This window comes from Pygoscelis adeliae, unplaced genomic scaffold (genome assembly GCF_000699105.1).
Source record: "Pygoscelis adeliae isolate BGI_AS28 unplaced genomic scaffold, ASM69910v1 Scaffold15, whole genome shotgun sequence".
Taxonomy (NCBI): Eukaryota; Metazoa; Chordata; class Aves; order Sphenisciformes; family Spheniscidae; genus Pygoscelis; species Pygoscelis adeliae.
The window spans coordinates 2564101-2584172 of record NW_008824988.1 but is presented as its reverse complement, the minus strand read 5'-3'; the positions used below and the strand labels follow the sequence as shown (position 1 = coordinate 2584172).

The 20072-nt window shown below is 37.5% G+C and overlaps 1 protein-coding gene across 1 annotated transcript in view; it reads right to left on the bottom strand.

Annotated features, from left to right (window-relative positions):
- Window positions 1-20072, bottom strand: part of AGMO (alkylglycerol monooxygenase) — a 195379-nt gene that overhangs the window by 131827 nt on the left and 43480 nt on the right. The gene's annotated exons all lie outside the window — the stretch shown is intronic.

The following is a 20072-nucleotide window of genomic DNA, read 5'->3' as shown; positions in this document are numbered from 1 at the left end:
AAGCGGCTGTGTGGTGCTCAGTTGCCGACTGAGGTTAAACCACGACAGCTTCCCACCCATATATGCAAACAGACTTCATTGGTTAGCCTTACGAATCTAAATGTTTTTAAGTAGAGGTCTCATGTTCATGGTACAGGAGTACATCGGCTGTGTCCTGAATCGATGCACTGCGTTGCGCTGATGGTGGGATCTGCCAGGCAGTTGTTCTCTGCAGTGCATCTGCACAGCCATACTGCACATCAAGGCAGCATTCCCCATACATAAAATTTTCTCTGGAAAGTGCGTGGGGAAGAAAAGTACCATAGTGGCTTGAGAAGGATCTTTTAATTAGGCTGGTGACAAAGACCACAGCACACGTAGCATTCTAATGTAAATCTGGTTCACTTTGCAGGTGTTCCTCACATACAGCAAGAATAGTTTCAATATTTATCTTTAAATAATTCACTCTCCTCTTACCTGAATTTAACTTTCTGTTAAGTAACTTTCTGGTCTGTTCTTCGATCAGCCTTAACATGTTTAGAGGCATCACTTTGCTACCCTTATGCTGGAGATCCAACAGCTGCTTTTATTGCCATTTTGAAAGTCTCACTTTACTGTACTCTACTGAACTCAGTTTCAGTTTTAGAAATCAAACTGATGTCCAGATGCTACCGATGTATTTAAAGATGCATGGAAGAAGAAGTGGGACTTTGTTTTCTGCCTTCCACTTAGATTTCTTTCCTGGAGACCATGACAACAATAAATTAAACCCTACACAGGTGCAATCTTTCTCCTAGTGACTGCAGCCTCTTTTTACAGTTTCCAAAAAACTAGCTGATTGCATCAGTTTCATTCTCACAGCTAATTTTGATTTTTAATTTCAGAAAAAACTCTATTTAAAACACATTTTCTGTGTAAAAATTCCTTAGATCGGAATGCATATGTGGAAAAACTCTAAGGTTTAAAGATGTTTAGTATTAAGCTTCTTTGCTTGCTAGGACTAGAAATTGAAGGGTTTTTTTGTTTCAAGGATAAGAAAAACTGGAAGGAAACATGTTATTCTAAAACTAACAAACATCAAAATACTTTTATTGTTTAAAGTTAAAATTCTGTATACAGTCTTCCACAAGGCAATGACATTGGCTAGATGTATAGAAAAAGTAAATAATAAGCAAAGCATATATCCTCCATTGCAAATTTTGCCTGTGTCCAAGAAGTCTGATTCTTTGTTAACCACATGAACAACTGATACAAGTCAATAACAAATTTGCAGATAACAAAGAAAAGCACAATCTTACTTTTGAGTTTCATGTTATTCTGACACATCAGAAAATAAAGCATAGCTATCTTGATTCTTTTAATAATCCAAAACTCAAAACAACTCATGGCATCAGAGATCTACTGACTTCATGAAGTTTAGTATTTACTAAAGCTTTGTAGAAGCAAAATTTGCTGTAAAAAGTTAAAACCTGATGTTAAATGTTTCCAGTGTCTCCCTCATCACAGAAATTGGCCCCAAAATATTGAAATGCCCTCAACATGACATTGCCATTTTGTATCCTGAACTCAAACATAAAATCAAGATCAACCAAAAATGAGAAAACACTGTTGTTGCTAAAATAATCAATTTTTAAATAATAGCAAGGGATGGTGAACATATAGCTATATTTCCAAATAAAATCCAGTGGCTGATTTTGGGCTGTGGTTTTAAGGGTGTTTTTGCAATTTTAACATAAGCCAAAGCTGTTGGTGCTGCAGAAAAGATGACCAAATATTTTTTTTTCTGTGCATGGGGCTCTTGACTGGGATTTAAAGTTTCCAAAAATGCCCCCAAAGGGATTATTCCTAAGTGAGGCAAAATTTTCCTTTCAAAATTTTAAACATCTTTAAATGATGAAAAAAAAAAAAAATCAGATGCAGTGACTTGGAATTATCTTAGCAATATAAATTTGTCACTGTAACAACAAATAAAACACTAAAAACCCCACCAAAATTAAATTTAAAAAAATCAATAAAAAAGAGATAGATCAAATTCTTCAATGTTTGATTTTTATCCATCATCACAAAGTAGTCCTTTAGACATTTTAACCCATCCTTGGAGAACAGTCCCTAAGAAATCAGGAACCTAGCTCTGCAAAGACCCACAAACATTACACTAAATCAATGAGATTAAAAACAACAAGAAATTTGGGGTTGTGACAATCTTCTTTCTCATTTCAGAATATGTATAATGCACTTGAGTCACACTTGCTAAGATTTTTTTTTTTTTACTGAAATCATAAAGTCTAGAAATTTACTGTTTAAAAATATTTCTATTGAGACTGAAGATTTTTCTTTGGTATTCAGTAGGACCAAGGGGTAAGGCTTAAGTAAAACTACAATTATTGTGTCAGCTGTAGTAAAATTATGAGATTTAGTAATAGCACAGTATTAGAACCTATGAATAGTAAAATCTACTTTCTGTGTCGCAACATAGTGCTGCTACTCCAGCAGTTACCTCTGAACAGTACTGGTCCAAGCACATCTCATTGTGTTGGCTCCACACCTGAATTCAAACTCAGGACACACAAATCTAAAAGAACCTTGATAAAGGTTAACAGAAAACTTACTCAACTCTTTAATTCAACTAAAACCCAACCAAATAAACAAACAAAATCTTTAAACAAAGTAATTTTTTAAGGTTCAGTCACACATTTAATGTCATCCATTCCAGTAAACCTATTTATATTCCCTGCAATCAGCCAAGTTGTACGAGTTAAATAAAAAATTAAAAGCAATCTAACAATGCTACAATCTAAATAATAATCTAAACATTTTGAATGAGGAAGTATGGTAACTAATAAAATATGAACACTACTTGTACCTTACATGTACTAGACGTACATGTTAGGAACTGCTTCTGTAAATCTTGCGATGCTTATAACACTTCCTTATGGGACTGCGATCCCTGTGCATCCTTCAGGTTCAAAGCATCAATCTAAGTGCTAAAAATGTAAAATTTATTCCAGTCCAGTTGTGAAATTCTCTCCACAAGCCTGTGCTAAAGCTAATGACACATTTGATGGAAGGACAACAGCCACAATGGGTGCAGAGCCTAATCTCATCAGTTTCTGGGAGAAAACTGTTCTTCCACTATGTCAAGCATAACATGAAAATGGAGTACAGAAAATGAAAGTTCTTATTAAGTTTTAGGTAAGCATTTTGGATATTTTATTTGCTTTTATGTGATAAGGTACTATATTTGGCAATAAACAATTTATATTCAAATATCATGTGTCATCTGTATCGCATTATCTGTGTACGCATATTTAAACAGACAATTACTGATATATTGGTAATATTATGTCATCAGATTTAAGTTTTTAAAATGGAAAACAATCAAAGTATTAGTTTTTAGTTTTTTTGGTTTGGGGTTTTTTTTTTTTTTGTAAGGCAGCTAATTTCTGCCATCAGGAAAGGGCTGTCAAATATATAGGAAGTACCAAGTCTTTTAGGATTTAGATTCCTTTGGGTCTTTTACTTGCTGGTTATTGTGACATACAGCAAAAGCATAGTGAAATGCTGAAGCTGGTGTTTCAACCCCCACGTCACGTGCTCATACTGAACTGGGAAAGCCAGATCCTCTGTAGGATTCAGAAGAAGCATGACTCCTTTTCTGCAGTACACTGGGAAGGTAAGCATAGCCAGTATTATTAATGGCTTTCAACCTCTTTGTCAGCACAAACCAGTTTTAGATTTCTAAAAGACAACAACCTGCCTGGAAGTAGTGAAGAGGAAACCTGGTAAAAAGGGAAATGCCTTCATTTCACCATCTTGCTTACAGTTACAACAGATTTGTTCAGATGCCAAGTGTCAGATTCAGTACCTGGAAATCAAATTACTTGAAATTTGTACCATTCACAGGCGCCTGCTTTGCAGTCAATTGTTTTAGGCATCCATGGGTGCAATGACTTTCATTTTGGCCAAGTTCATTGCACAGCCAATATTGTCCTTGTTAAATCATTTAGCTGCCTCTGTGCAGTTAAACTGGAAAAAACCAACACCAAGACTACATCACCAAGTAAAAAATCAGTGAATTTGTAAGACATGAGAAAAATCTGGAAACTGAGCTATTGAAAGGAGGTAACAGCCAGGTTAATATAAAATATTGCATTTCTTTAGGAGGTTGCTAATGAGCTCAACTTATTTTGAAAAAGATACAGCATTTCTCACCAAAGGGAGTTGTTTGCTGTGAACATCTTTATCCTGAACACCTGACTTTTTCAACTTCAGATGATGAGCAAATTCCAGTGTGCATTTGATATGCTAATCTTATGTCCACCCATATTTTACAGCGTTCTCTTACAGATCGGCAATGGAAGCAGATAGGGAGAATGGTTCAATCATTCTTCATACTGATCTAATCACTTTGGGAGTGGGAGGATTTAAGCTCTCAGGATGGCTTACTCCTGTTTGGGAGCAATTCCATGAATGATGCTTTCATTGCGCACATCTGAAAGAAGTGTGCCTAACACATGTTATGTGTCTAGCTGCAGTAGTCAGGAATCGTTTCATTTTTTTACCCAATAACTGATGTAAATTCATCATCAGTTAATAGAAAGATTAGTCTGTATCTGTGGAGATCTTATCTGTAAAAATTTATCCATCCTCAGTATTAGTAAGGCCATAAAACTTTGCCTCTGTATCCCTCAGTGTTCACTGTGGCTTGATATTGATCCATCTCTTCTTTCCCCTTTTCTTGATGATATTTCTTGATTATAATCATCATTGTTACATTTATGGAATCAAACCTTTCAGTTAATACCTCCCCAGTTCCTATTATTTGGAAATGCAGTAGGTCTTTGCAGGTTTATTGAATCATAACTTCCTGACAAACTTTTGTTAGGGGATCATAGTGAAAATTTTCTACTGTTCTACAGTTCTTTAGCAAGTTTTTTGCTTGATTTCTGTCAGCCTGCAGATCTTTCATTTCTTTACTCATGCAGGATGGAGTATACCTCTGGCAAGACTCAAATATCCACTTGGCAGTATCAGCCTTGAAAACAGAATCATAATCTTATAACTTGGTGGTTATGATCTCATGGAATTCTTGTGTAATTTTTCCATCCATAACTTTGACCATGGAAAATGGAAATTGGATCCATTTGATCTTTTTTTTTACAAAAACTGTAAGATTGTTGAATCAGGCTTAGGTCATCCTGTAATGGATGTTTATAAACTCTGTTAGAGTTTAGCTATTAAAGTAAGTTAGAGAAGATAAAAAATCACTGTTCAACTGTAGATTCACACTTTATACATTCTTGCATAGCTCATGGGAATGTGAACTCACATTTAGACACCTGTAATGAATTGACATTTTGTCAGTTTGCACAAAATCTACAGATAATCAGGATTTCAGAGATATCAGGTTTGCAAAGGTTCCATAAATATAATAATTCTTAACGGTCCAACTAGAAATGATGAAAGGAGGAAATCATCTATGAAGTACATTTACTGAGTTCAGTTGAGTTATATCAGGGATAGATTAAACCTGTTATTTTGGATGTTGCTGATTTTAGCATACCTTGAAATATATAATAATTCTAGGTGAAGTATATTGTTTTGACTTTGTTCTTATTTTACTCCATCCAAGTATTACTACAGAAATTCTAATGGAAGATAAGATTGAAATCTCCAATCCAATACTCCTTTGTCAACCTACCCTTCACTATGCTATTCACTAAATATGAGCTACGAACTATGAACTGAAAAAATCACCATGTCCCAGCTGCAATGTACAGATGATTGTTTAAGAGAAGAAGAAAAAAAGACTGGATATATGTGCAAGACAATGTGGAGTACAGTCAGTCCTGATTACAAGCCAGCTGTGTGAGCTTGAGCTCTCATTAGCAGGGCTTTAACTTCCTGGGTTTAGGCTAAAAGTTAGCACATAGTTTCTTTTTCTTTTCCTTTAAGAAAAAAGATGTGGCTTCATGTAAAGAAAAAAATGTCCTTATCAGGGTCAACTTTACTCCTCTCCTCATCAAATGCAAACTTTTTAACTTGCTCAACCATAATTCTTGTTATGGTTGAGTTTGCAAGTTACACATTCCAGATGTGAGGCAATAGGAAAATTGCAATGTGGGGGTTGGCTTTGGGATCTGTGTGTGTGTCTGCAGCATTCTTTTCCCACTAGGAACTTTTCCCACATTTATAATAATGAAATTCTGAATAATGAAAAAAAAAAAAGTTCCTAAACACAAGGGCCAACATTTTGAAATTATAAACAAGAATAAAGTATGTCTTCTTATGATTCATCCATTAATTTTGGAAACTGGTAACTACAGGTCACACCATCTATTTCAGAACTCGGAGGGAAAAGCTGGCTGATGACTTCTTTTATTAGAAATATTTTGAATCTTTGGAAATGCAGCCAGCAGGAACTTAGGATGCAATGGAGTTCAAAGTTCGTGTGGGTGTATGTTGTAGTGAAGTAAAGAATGGTGATCCAGGCTGCTTTAACTTGCCAGATACAATTTCCTTTCTCAACATTGTTTCTATGGGCTTGCTTAAAAAACTGGAAAAATTTACTTTTTATTTGCCAAATTGGCTATAGCTGGAATCAATCAAGCAGTACTACCAAAATTTTAAGTTTCATGTAAAAGAAAAATAGTGACACTGGCTCAATGTTGTCTGTCTTATCCTGAAATAGATACATGCAAATCACAGGAACTGTACATGTTATATGTACACAGATAACATGAATGCATATATATAGTGTGGATACATACACAAATTACATATATGTAACCCGAGGTCAAGCCCAAGATTTGCTGATGCGATCAGTCTCTAAATCCACACATTGGCAAATAAATACATCCTGTTCTTGCAAAGTACTGTGCTCCTGGGGCTTCTCTAGAAAGTACTTGGTGTGGCTGGAAACACCCTGGAAATAGGGCTGGGCACACACTGTCCTCCCCAAAGTCACAGATAATCCACTGCACACGGAATGAAGTCTGAATCTCTTTTTTTTTCTCTCCTGCTGCAGCCTTTCCCTAATCAGGCAACAGAAAAACATTTTATACCTGGGGTCAAGTGGGAAGAAACTTTGGAAACACAGGCTCCTCCAAACAGGTACTCTGGGCAGTGGGAAAAGCCCTCTGAGCCCAGAGGGGCCCAATGCTACTGTTCCCAGGAGACCTTCCTTGTCCTCACAGCCTGTTCCTCCAGCATCTTTCCAGAGTGGTGGGATTTCTGGTCAAGTCCTCCAGCCCTTCTGTGAGGACACGTGCAATCCCAGAGACTCCCAGGAAAATGAAAGGAGCTGGACTTTTTTAGCTTTCTGGCTCAGCAGATTATGCAGTACAGACTTCCTCCGCCAACACACAAAAGGTGTTTCAAGGGCTGGCAAAAATAGCCCTGGATATCTGGTGTGGAAGAGTAAAACCAGTCTGGATTAGCAATTAAACGCTTGGTCGTTTTTCTGGGAGTACAAACGTGACAAACTGAAATGTCATGCTACTCTGAAGAGAGGACACTTTCTTTGTGTATAATCTGAACGGACACAGTTCTGGAGATGGCACAGGCCAGCTTTGCTGACTGACCTAAGGAGACAGTGTCAGCTTTCTTCTCAAATCTGAATGGCTCAAACAGCTTTTTGCAAGATTTTCTCTAGTCTGACCCCAATTATGTCTTCTAGGGCATCACAGCATTCTGGCTGTCTCCAAAATCCACCAGTCAGCACCAAACAACATTAATTACTTCATGACTTTAGCAGCAGAGATTAGAGTGATTTAAAAGCAAGCAGAGGCTTGAAACAGAAGACATTTCAATGCTCACATGTGGCTATACCAGCGACCCTGTCTTCTTAGGAAGGATATTCTTCAAGTCTCTGGTTTTGGACTACTCGGAAATAACAAATACCTGGTTGTAAAGGAAAGGTTTTTATTATGTTTTTTATAAATAATATTTTATGATGTATTGTGTTTTGGAAGAGTTATTGAATACAAAATTGAAAGATAAGTGCAAAAGAATCCGTGTGTCCTTCTAGGAAATCTGAATTTATTATGGACAGAAAAAGCTTCGCTTTCCTTTCAACTTTAAATTAGAAACAAATAGATAAACTAAAATATTCATTTCCCTTCTGAGTGTCTTTATATTATTAATTTTTTCAAGCAGCTAGTAGATACATTGCTAACAAAAAGCAGATATATTTATTCTATCCTGCTGGGCCACTAGAAGTACATATTATAAGTTTATGAGGAGGCTTTTCTCATGTGTTATGGGAATGAACATAGTAACAGTACATACTAGAAATCTAAAGTCAAACACTTATTGTGCTTAAATGATAGGGGTTTTTTATAACCACAATCTGCTGAAAAAAGATTTCTGCTGAAACAAAGCAAGATTCATTTCACAGTTCTTTAATTCTTCACTGATATATTTCAAATGTGAAATAATTTCGGCTACTTACACATCTTCTGAGTCCTATTCGAGGTTACCTTCTGCATTCTGTTAAGCTTAATTTTACATCAAGAATTTTAAATACAAACATCCAGCAAACAAACTAAGTGCTTCTGCTACTTTGAGAGGTAAAGCAGAAAATAATTTTAGAAAATGAAATGGTGACAATGTATGAGTGTACCAGTGTCTGCTGATGTTTTCTGGGCCTGGCCAGAGGCTATTCCTTCTACTCTTAAAATTTTAGATTGGATGAAATGGCAAGTCAACGTTCTGCCTCCTACAGAATTAAAATTATTTGTCTGTTATCTAGGACAAGCTGTCATCCCAGGGTATCATGCTCTGTTATTTTATTTCAGATTCACATAGACTACTAAAAAAGTATCGGACCAGTCTAGTTCAGAGTGGTTTTAAGCTAAATGTGATTTTAAGCCAGGACAGAAATCTGACTTTGACACATTTTATGTAGCTGATGTATTAAAAATCATGTCCAAAAGTTTCATGATGAACAGTCAAACATCACCAAAACTGCTGACTCTGCAGCAGCATACTAAGGATAAGAGAAAATGGCAACACACTATCAGAGCTGCCATTTATCAATGGATCTTTTATTCTGAACTCCTCTCTCTTCCCTTCTGGTAGGATGCCAGGGAATTAAAGCCCCAGTGGCACGTTTTTGATGGAGTAACAGGACAGTCACTGAAGTTTTTTCTTACGGAAAACAAATAACAGAAAAAAACCCACCCAACCCACCCCCTACTTCCTCACTCAAAAGCCAAATAATAAAAAAGCAAATGAAATTGTGTTGAAAATGCTTAGCAGTCAGTGAAACTGCATCTTGGAAGAAATGTGAAGCAGGAGAAAAAATAGAAAGACATTTGGGTATCTGGGAAACTCCCACCTCTCCTAGAACTAGGGCCAGCTGCTACTTTCACCCCCTCTTCCTACCAGCCTTGTGGATTGGCAGCTTCTGCTCTTCAATTATCAGCTTTGGTTCAGCTACAGACTTGCCCCTCTCAAAAGCCTGAGACAGATTTCCTTCTGACCTTGCCTCCTCCAAAGCCCCGGAAGGAGGTGGCGATGTTTCACCTCTGGGAGTGCTACCTGGGCTTAGCACTCGCCTGTTGCAGCAATGGAAAGCTGAGAGCTCTCTCTGCAGACAGGGTGATTCCCCTGGCAGCGCTGAATAGTGTGCGTCCACCAAAAGTAATGGAAATATGGGGATTTACAGAGGGACATGCAAATCTGCCAAATTGAGCCCCATAGGGATTTCCCTTGTGCCACCCTGGCTGCGCTGGATTCGCCCTAAGTGGAAAGGCCTTAAAGTCCTGCTTCCGTTTGCATCTGGAGACACGGAAAGGAAATGTTTTCTGTGGGAAGGGGAACGGAGCTCCAGGGAGAAGTCAGACTAAATGGCAAAGCCCAGCTGGTAGTTTGCTCTAACCAAAGCGGTGATCACACATCCCCCTTCGGCTGCTCTTCCCTTCTCCTCCTGTACACCCACACATGCTCCTGCTCACTCTGGCACTCACGACAACACTCAGCAGGGTAATTCAGCTCACTGGGTTAGTTTTTGGCTGGGATTGTAAAACAAGAGGAGAAGTGGGACTGTCATCCTTGGCTCTGTCATCTGTTTAGTTTTCTTTTTAACCCCTGCTTTTCCCAGCACGGATAGCATTTGGACCCAGTTATAAAAATACAGTCCTAACGACAGTGAGCACAGAAACACCTAAAAGTCAGGCATGAAGTTCAGAGAGTGCTTCTATCCCTCACACGTAGGGAAATGGATGGGTGTCCAGAAAGGCAGGCACTGTTCTGAACTTAACCGAAAGTGAACTTCAAACAAGCAGTTTTCAAAGCCTGCCTATCTCATGCTTTAGCATTTCCCTGCAGTCCCAAGATCTGTGCCTTAGATGGGAAAGCAGGATCCCTCACCTGAAAGGCTGCTGCTCAAAGTATTTAAGTCATCCTGTTGGATACAGACGACTGACCTGCTCTTTGGTGGGATGGCAAGAGGTGTTGCAGTGCAAACAGTAACAGCTGTGTAAATGCAGGGATCCCTGGACTGTGAATCCTATCCAGTCCTGGGTAGGACTGTGAATCCAGACTTCCTCCAAAATGCAGCTCAAGATTTTAATTGCTTGTCGTTGTAGAAGAGCTAACAACTTCAGTAGTTTGCATACTTAAAGACCAAAAAAAAAAAAAAAAATAATAGAACCACCTCTTGAAACTCATCACAGAAGTGCAGCCAAAGATCTTGTACAAAGGAGAAAGGAAGATAGATTGGACAATACATAATTTGACTGAAAATCATGAAAAAAAGCTTTAGAGATGTGTATATGTATTCACATTAAAGGTACCCTGCTTTCTGGCATGCTTTTAATATTTTTTTTTAAATTCCTTGAACATATATTTGTTTATGCACGTGTCTGTCCTTTGGTGACCACTCACAGCTCATTTATCATCTGTACAAAGTGTCAGACTGTTAAAAGTCAACCTAGACACATAAAAAATCTCCATGTAGATAGAGACTTCTCCCTTTGAATATTATTATGGGCTTACTCGTAGCCAAGTGTTCCTTATGAAGAAATCAACTATGAGTAATTATAAGTGTCCCTATAAATTATTCATATGTTGAGTCAGTGGAAGAGAGGATAAAAGAAATATATGGATGGGGTTTTTTTGTTGTTGGGGAAGGGGTGAGTGGGAGGAGTAGATTAACTCCCAGCACTTGTTTGCTGCTTCCCACCATGGACAGTAAATACGTATGAGAAAAGGCTTCTTCCTTTCCCGCAGAAAAGTGTGTTTTGGAAAACAGTTGTGCAAGATTTAAAGGTGACGGTAACGTGCTACTGATACACACGTGGCACCGAAACATGCAACACAAAAACAATGCCTGGGTCTTCCACGGTAAGAAAACTCTTGACGTTCTTTGTCATTGCAAAGTCAAATTGGTAATTTTTGAGTGGCATTCATGAAATACTGCTTACTGAAAAAACAACTTTGATCTAACTGGTATGTATATGCCCTCTCTTGACAACAGCTTTTTACACATAAATTAAAATAAGGATCAGTACAATGGAGACAAAGTCATCCATGAAATGGTACTTTAAAACGTTTCTCAGTTTCCTAATAGCACACTATTTTATAATAAAGACAGAATATATAATGAAATTGGTTTTATCTGTTAAAAATCTTTCAACAAAACACTGAAATGAAAGATGTATTTAAAATATTTTCTTTTTATGCTGATGTTTGCAAAAGGTACTGTGAAAAGAAAATATCCCTTTGGGAGGAAATATTTAATATCATTTGTGAGGTAATGAGATCTTCTAGTTGCAAGGGCCATACAAAAACATCACATACAAATCACTGTACAGCTCAAAAAGGAATTTCGTTCACTAATGGGTGAGAATTCAACTCCAGTTCTCTGTCTCTTTTTCACTGGTGAGCACAGAGAAGCTCCAGTACACACAATTGGAAATTATTTTCCACAAACACAGGTATTTGAGCAATTTTTTCAAATACTGAGAAACAAACAGTATGCCAACTTTTGCCAGTAAAGAAGAAAAAGGAAATATCTCATTTTACAGTGTAATCTGAACAACTAACTGAGATGCTTTAGGGAGGAAATTTCACGTTGGAATTGCAACCTTTTTTTAAAAAAAAATCCAAGATGAGCTGTTGAAAACTCATTAAAATCAATGCAACTCAATAAACTGTCATGTGCTTCTACTTTTAAACACAGTTAAAACTGTAAAAAACAGCACAAAATCACTTTTTATTGCTGTCTAAACTTATTCTGGATCAGAAAGTGCAATGCTTACTACAAAAAATAATGAAAGCAGCTAATAAACCTTACAGAAAACAGTAGAGTCAAGCACATGCAAGCAATATGCCGAATGGCTGTTGATTTTCTGTCTGCTGAGTGACTTCAGATTTTGCCACCAGCACAGTCAATGGGGGACAAAATCCTATGGAATTTGCTGCGTGACACTGGCCAAGCAAAACAACCATTGGATCCTAGGACACTGGACATGTCACATGCTGTCATCACAGATCACACTGCTGTTCTCACTCCCATGCCAGCAGAAAAGCCTGCTTTTTATATTAAATGCAGACTCTCTCAAATCAGTTTTAATAAAAAATTACTTGTGTGCAACAGTATTTAAATCTCCAGCAATTACTCTGATTAACTCAAGATGGTCTCTTTCCTCATTCAACTCTTTATACTGACTACCTAAAGGTTACATAGAAAGTATATCAAAAGCCATTTTATTCCGCATTTATTATGGTTCCTTCTTCTAACCTCATCACTTTAGTCACAAACAAAGTATCGAGCATCTCCAAGTAACTTGTTGCCAAAGCGAGATTTGACATATCTGGTATTTTCTGAACACTTACTAAATGAATGTGTCCTTGAAAGCTGATGATGGGCCATGCCCATTTTTTGCAGGATTTAAAGAGTCAATGTGTTTTGCAGAATCACATGCACAGTATATGCATTCGTGTCTGGTATCTACAGCCTACAATATAAACTGGGGGCTTGTACACTGAATCCCTTCTTAACTTAAAAAAAGAAAAAAATCAGAACTTTATATAAAAATGGTTTCCTGCTAAATCAGTCTAGATTTTTCAGGCCCCAGTGCCCCAATGTCAAAGCATCTAAACTGTTATTGTCAAAAGCACCTTTGACTTTTTTTAAGGGACTATGACTAACTATCATCTGAGTAGTGTACTCATGAAGCTTTCTTTCAAGGAATGCAGTTTGTCTATTTTGCACAATTTGCAATTCCTTAGTAAGGCCACAGACACTGGGGAAGTGAGAATGTTGGGTAAAGAGAGTTTTCTGTTCAATGCCTTGCTTTGTTCCCCTTTGGTAGAAGGAAGTGATTTTTTTTGTTGTTGCAATTACTATGAATTGGAAAACAACTCTTCCTAACCTGGGTTTGAGAACTGAACAGGTACACTTCAGTATAATAAAACATGGGGACCCTCTACCCTTGCTGGGTATTGAAATACAGAAATATGATGTGATACATGGAACAGTTGTTACTAGCACACAATTTATTGATTACTCTCCCCATAATACAAAAGGTCTGTAGCTGGCTAAAATAAAGATCTCCTAGTATGGCAGCAACACACATGCCAATATGTAGGACCCTGATTTTCTCCTATTTGCTATAAGCTATTGTCTACCCAGAGTCCATTGGGATCATACATTTGGCGTATTTCCAATTTAATTACAATTGGGAAATACCTGCCAAAAATACAAAATAGCTTCAAACACGTTAAAGGCTCACACCCTCAAAAGGGAAATGATTAGTTGTCCCAGCAATAACCTGCTCCTAGTCAAATTATTGGGGTTTATTTTCTATTTAAAAATTCCATAACTAAGTTAAAAAGTTTTGGTGAACATTAGTTATCAAGAATACAGACCTTGCACATTTTGCTTCTTACTGACCTACATAAATCCACACACTGGAAGCAGTGATTTTTTCATTTGGTAAAGACTGGAAAGCACAGGAGTATCAGGGCCTCTACAAGGAGAATTATCAGGCCAAATTCTTTTCAGATCTACACCTTTGTGAAATTTGCTATAAAATAGGTGGCTCAGGTCACAATAATAAAAAACCAACAACGACTAGCATAAATAATTCAATCTTCACTTGTGAAATAATGAAGTTCTATTCCTGATATGTTATCTTTCATTTTAAAAATCACATTTCTCCAGTCTGCTAAGCTATAAAAGATTGTGTAAAAGAATGTGACTGGCTAAATCTTTAATGCAGAGAATCTTTCTGTCAAATCAGTATTAACTCTTTTCAGATTTTTCCTATTTTCTCCATTTTTTTCTTCCATTCTGAACTTAGACTACTTTTCCATTTCTTTCCTGGAATGTAATTAAAATGCACTGCAATGCACAACTTGCATTCCTGATGATGGATAATGTGAATGATAACTCAGTCATATGGAGAATAACATAGTCTGATTTTGTTTAGGTATAACGTTTTGCCTAAAAATTTCCAACATGTACAGTAAGAATTTCTTGAACTATTGAACAAAAGAGCATAGGTTATAACATAAGGAGATAAAGTCCAGGCAGATTTACAGCGGAGGAACATTAAGTCCACTCATCATCAGTTGTTAGGGTTGTTTTCATTCATTCCCGGCTCATGTCACAAGGCTGCACCTGCAAGGGTGGTACCCTTCCCTGTCACCAAGATCAGGCTGGGTCTTCCGCTGATAGTATTGCCCCAAGCTCGCAGCTCTACAGCATGTATCATTTATCATATTTTCTGGGAGTACACTGATGTACATGTACTAATTACACTTCAGCTGCCCATTATGCCCTATTTTCCATTCCTTTCTCCTGGTCTTGATATAAACACACAAAATCAGCTCTCGCTGACAATTCTGGTTTCTGTAAGGGAATCCTGAGCAGCCTTTTTATAGGATTTTAATTTCTTTTTGATTAAGCCTGTGTGAATTTAAACTCTTAATCAAAGCTCTTGCCAACATTTTACGTAAATTGCAAAGCCAATCAAGACTTGCTCGTTTGTTTTCATTATGTTTCACCTGATGTAAATTTTCCACTTGGGGGAATGATGGTATGCTGAAATGTTAAAATAGCAAATAAAGAAAGGAAAACTTGCTCTAGGAATACTACAGCACATAAACTCTACCAACATACATTCTGCTCCTGTCCCAGCTCCAAGTAGAAAAACCTGAGTCTCCCTACTGAATTCAAATGGCCTTAAAGCTGGCCCTGCATACTTGTCTAAATATTATACTTTCGCTTCTCCGCCCTTCCCTTTCTTCTTGCGCAAGAAATATGGATTCCAGGTAACACAATCAATTTCCAACTGTTTACGCACAGCTGCACAGAGGGATAAAAGAAAAGCTTCAGGTACAGCCGAGAATTAGAGATTATGTCATCTCTAATACCTGCTGCAACGCAAAACCACCTAACTGCTACTATAAGCCCAGTTAGCTCAAATGGCAGAAGCCTTGTGATTTTTGGACCTGAAAAGTGTCTATTCCATTTGCAGGGTCACCAGTACACAGCTGGCAAACACCAAGGCGCGCAGCTTCAGTACTGATGGAGTAAGAGAGGCGATGTATATTCCATATACACATATCATGTTTGAACAGGTGCAAGTATTAACCACAAAGAAAGTTTCTCAGTTTCATTCTGGACTGTGAGACTGGCATGTCATCAGTATGCTCCAAGGAGGCTTCTTCAGTCGGCTTTGAGAAGGTCCTGTACTGCAAAGCATCTAACTCAAATGATTAGCAGATGATAACAAGATAGAAAGGTCTCCTGTAGGTTGACAGATAACACGTTATATAAAGTTCTTTTCATCACAGCACGGCAAATATGTGGAAAGTCAAAGTGAATCAAACACATTTATATTCTAGCCACTTTATCTTTTTATGTTTTCCATTCTAATCACCATATTTAATTATTACTATATTGCTAAGAGAGAAATGAGAGAGTTTTCTAAGCTGAGATTTCAATGGTATTTAATTCTTTTTTTCTGGTAAAGAATTGTTACGGCTTTAAGATTTTATGCAGAAGGCCGTGAGGAATCTAAAATTAAAACTGTTATTAGAAGCAGTTGAAAGCAGGCAGTGAACTGAAGCTGTGCCTTGCAATCTTGGCTATTGTTGTATTATTGCAGGGTCCCATAGGCAGCCCTCACATGTACAGTACAGAGACTTCACATCCTGGCTCTTTTGATTCTTTTGTCTGCCCTCCAACCTGCGCGGCCAGGAACTTTCACTTGAGAAAGATTTATGAAGCCTCCACTAACAGGGTCAGCCCTGTTATATCACCAGAGGGCTGCTTCTTAAAAATAATAACATCTATCCGCAGCTCTGCAGGGCGGTCTCTCTTGGCACTCGCTTTCCCTGTTTGTCTTAACAACCGGCACACACAAAGCCCTCGGCTCTAGCGAGGGCGGCCAGCAATTCTCCTAGGCACGGTAGCCCCGTCTCCTGCTATCTGCCAGGCCTGTGTCAGCCAAGATAACCCACACCTCCAAGAACCAGTCTGGGTTTCTAAAGGCGTGACTCTTGTAGCCGGTGGGGTTATACCTTTACTTTTTCAGAAAAGTTTGCAAATCTGCAAAATCTGTAAGAAGTTTGCAAGGCGAACTAATAAAAGCATTACAGAGGCTCTGATTATACTGAATTACGGTGCAAGACCCTTTATTTTTATGTGCCAGTCACTAATATTATTTGAGTATGTAGAGCAGTCACCCTGACTGAAAAAATCCTGTCATTTCTAATAATTAAGACATTCTTTGCTACCAAGTTGAAAGTTACTTCCAAGGCCCTTATGACCTTTACTGTGCAAGCGGGTTGGCTATTTATTGCATATATTTTTTGGAAGAGGGAGAAAAATGACTTTTTTTTTTTTTCTCCACTGAAGTTATCAAATATTAAAAATAGGTAGGGAAAATTATTTTTACAGCCACCTTTCCCTAAAGCAGTTCAGGCTTAGAAGCTTGGACAAATCCTCAGATAATCTGTCCTACTCTATATATTTCTTAATAACATAAAAAGTTGAACTTGTTCCCATTCCTCCCCTCCTGCTTAAGAAAATGCTCTTAAATTTATTTTATTTATTAAGATTACATAAAGTGTTTCTTTCACAGTAAGCATTCCTAACAAGCTTAGTCCCCTGTGCTGGGAGGAGAAAGACTCTTTTCATGGATACTCAGCCAAGGGTTCCTGAGAGTTAATACTCCCACTCTTCTTCTTTGAGTGTCAAGGGATTTTTAACATCCGCAAAACAGACAGGAACTTGGTTTTATGCCTTAGGAAAAGAATGGATTTTTTTTCACCACATAATAATCTGCTGTGCAATTACCAATAAAAAAGCAATATTCTCTGCTATAAACTGAACAATGTGCAAGAAGCATTTATTGGTAATGTACTGCAAAAGGCATAAGGAATTTAAATCAAGTTTTAAAGTGAATATAGAAATCAACAACATAAAGAAACCACAAGCACTATACAATGCAAATTATTTAAATGATAAATAGAAGCTTGTAACATGACAGGGTATTGAGACATCACCGTCTAAATTGTTCACTTTTATAAAATACTGATGACTAGTAGATTGCATTCCCTGTATCAAGTGCCATAAGGTCCAGATAGGGATAACATGTTCACATAAAAGAAGCATTAGTTTCAATCAGCTCTGTGTGGGAGCATTTCCCTTCACAAATCCAGCTGGAGGACAGGGCCTTTATTAAACTAAAGACTACTGCTTCCAAAGTCTAATAAGACAGATAGAGGGAATGAAGGTTTTGTCCCTGCCACGTCCGTTTACTGTGTACAGAAGTGGGGGTTAACCTGTCTTAAATTAGAATTTGCTGCTTTTTTTTGGCCAGTAGGATCAATGAAACAAATCCTTCGCATGATGGACAATTTTAAAAGTAAGGAAACAAGTTGAATGAACATTGACCCCCACACAAAAGCTGTTATTTTGCTCAAAGAGAACATTAATGGCACTTAAGTATTTAATAATAAATTCATCCTGAACACTGAGCAACTGGAAAAGTCTTTCATTCAAAAATATATGCACATGTTGCTATTGAGTCAGAACGTGGCAGTAGTAAAATAACATTCATGCTGTACAAAACCATATTTTTCTCTCTTTTGAGCCATTTCAAACATACAAAAATGTTTTTATAAAACTATAAACTTTTGAATCATGCCTTTACAAAGAGAGTATTAGCAATTATGTATCTGCTATCATTAATTAAAACCATTCCCAAAAACTCAATCATCATTCTGTGCAACACAAATTTTGAAAGTTGCTTTAAGGTATATTCTTCTCCTAATCCGCGGTTAAGCTCTTCCATAGGCAGTGAAACAGCAGCCAGCACAATATGCTTTCAGAGGGTGTATACGTTCTATGTGTCCTTGGTAGATAGACTAATTCCTGCTTAAAGCAACATGAGATAAAAGCCACCAAGTGTGAAGACCTTCCCAGGTGACTACAGGTTGCGTAGAATTACCCAAGCTAAATTGCAACTAGTTCTTTTGCATACTGCAAACCAAGGCAGCAAAATGTAACACAAATTAATCCTGCTTTGTCAGAATAGTCTTAGAGCTTGCAATGAGCAATGTTTTTCCATGGCTATCGGAAATAAACCAGCTAGATTAAGGACATCGCCACGAGCCGCAGTTAATTCCACAAGAGCAATTACTACGGAACACAGCTATTCTGGAAGAGATAATGTTCTTCAGTCTCTTAGGGGAAAAAGTACTCCTTAGGTTGTTCCCTTCATACATGAGAAAGTAGTACAATGTTCTCCCTTAAATCCAAGCTTTTTAAAAAAAAAAACAGAAATTGGTGCTCAGGTCAAACACAGATCTATATATTTTCCTTTAATTCTCATAGTGACTCAGGATCACAGCATGGGATCAATCCGATGAATCAGAAAATTATATTGATCATATTTTGGCTTATCTCAGCAAACTGATCTGTCTCACCTTACAGGTTATTGCACCAAGAAGTAGAGCCCAGTGATTCAGAAGTCCACGACTGTCCATGACACGACCTGAAAATGTGACTGACAATTCACTTTGGACTGGCAAATGGAAAGCTCTGGTTCTGGTTCTAGATATCTCCATATAGAGGATATCACCAACATAATTTTAAAAAATGTGTCATATTTTATAATTAAATACAATTAAAAAAATGTATTGAACATGGCATTAAAAACTATGGCAAGAATATTATCTACTAGCATCTTTAGGCATTATTTATGGTTATATCTTAATATATACAACTCAACAGTTGTATAATTTAGTAACAGTTGAAGAAGTTAATAGATACACAGAAAATCACAGGGATGCTCTCAAGTTTTCAGGACATTGACTATCAGAAGTTGTTTGTCGTTCAACAGTTGCATGACTCAATTTTAAAGATGTATTTATAAGAAGCAATGCATTTTGTTACCCTAGTGGCCTCACCCCTCACAGTGTCTAAAGTTTTTCATTTGTCTCAAGTAAACATTTTAAAATAGAAAATATTCCATATATTTATAATGTTAAGAACATACAAAAATAGCCATCCATTAAACGTGCACGGGTTCAAAAACATTTCTTCCTGCAGAGATGACTTTTCCATACTTCCTCCACTACGGTTGGATGTAAAGTACATTACAAGTCACAGTGCAGTAAGGGAAAGGCCCTCCTTCCTAAGCCAGCAGGGAAATGCTAGAGCCTCAGCACATCCCCAGTAACATTTCCGCTGACCTTTTCCACATGCAAAGGAGGCTCCAACCCAAACGACACCCTAATTTCTCAGGCAACAGCAGCAACTGCCCTCAGTCCTTACCTTGCAACAGTTCACAGTCTCTTGCCCAAAGAAGTAAGGCAAACTAGAATCATCTTCTTAAGAAATTCAGCCCTTCCTTTGCCATGCCTGTTTCTTTCTCCACCACAAGCTCAGCTACGTTTGTACTTTTTCCTTAGGTCACCTAATCTTCCAAAGGGATGGGAACTCTGAACAATGGAAAAGTTTTTCACTTTATCTGTAGAGCTAGTGGAGAGCTACTCCACTATGGTCCTAACGTACCAGGCTCTCAAAGAGACATGAATTGCAATCCTTACCAACACACATACACACA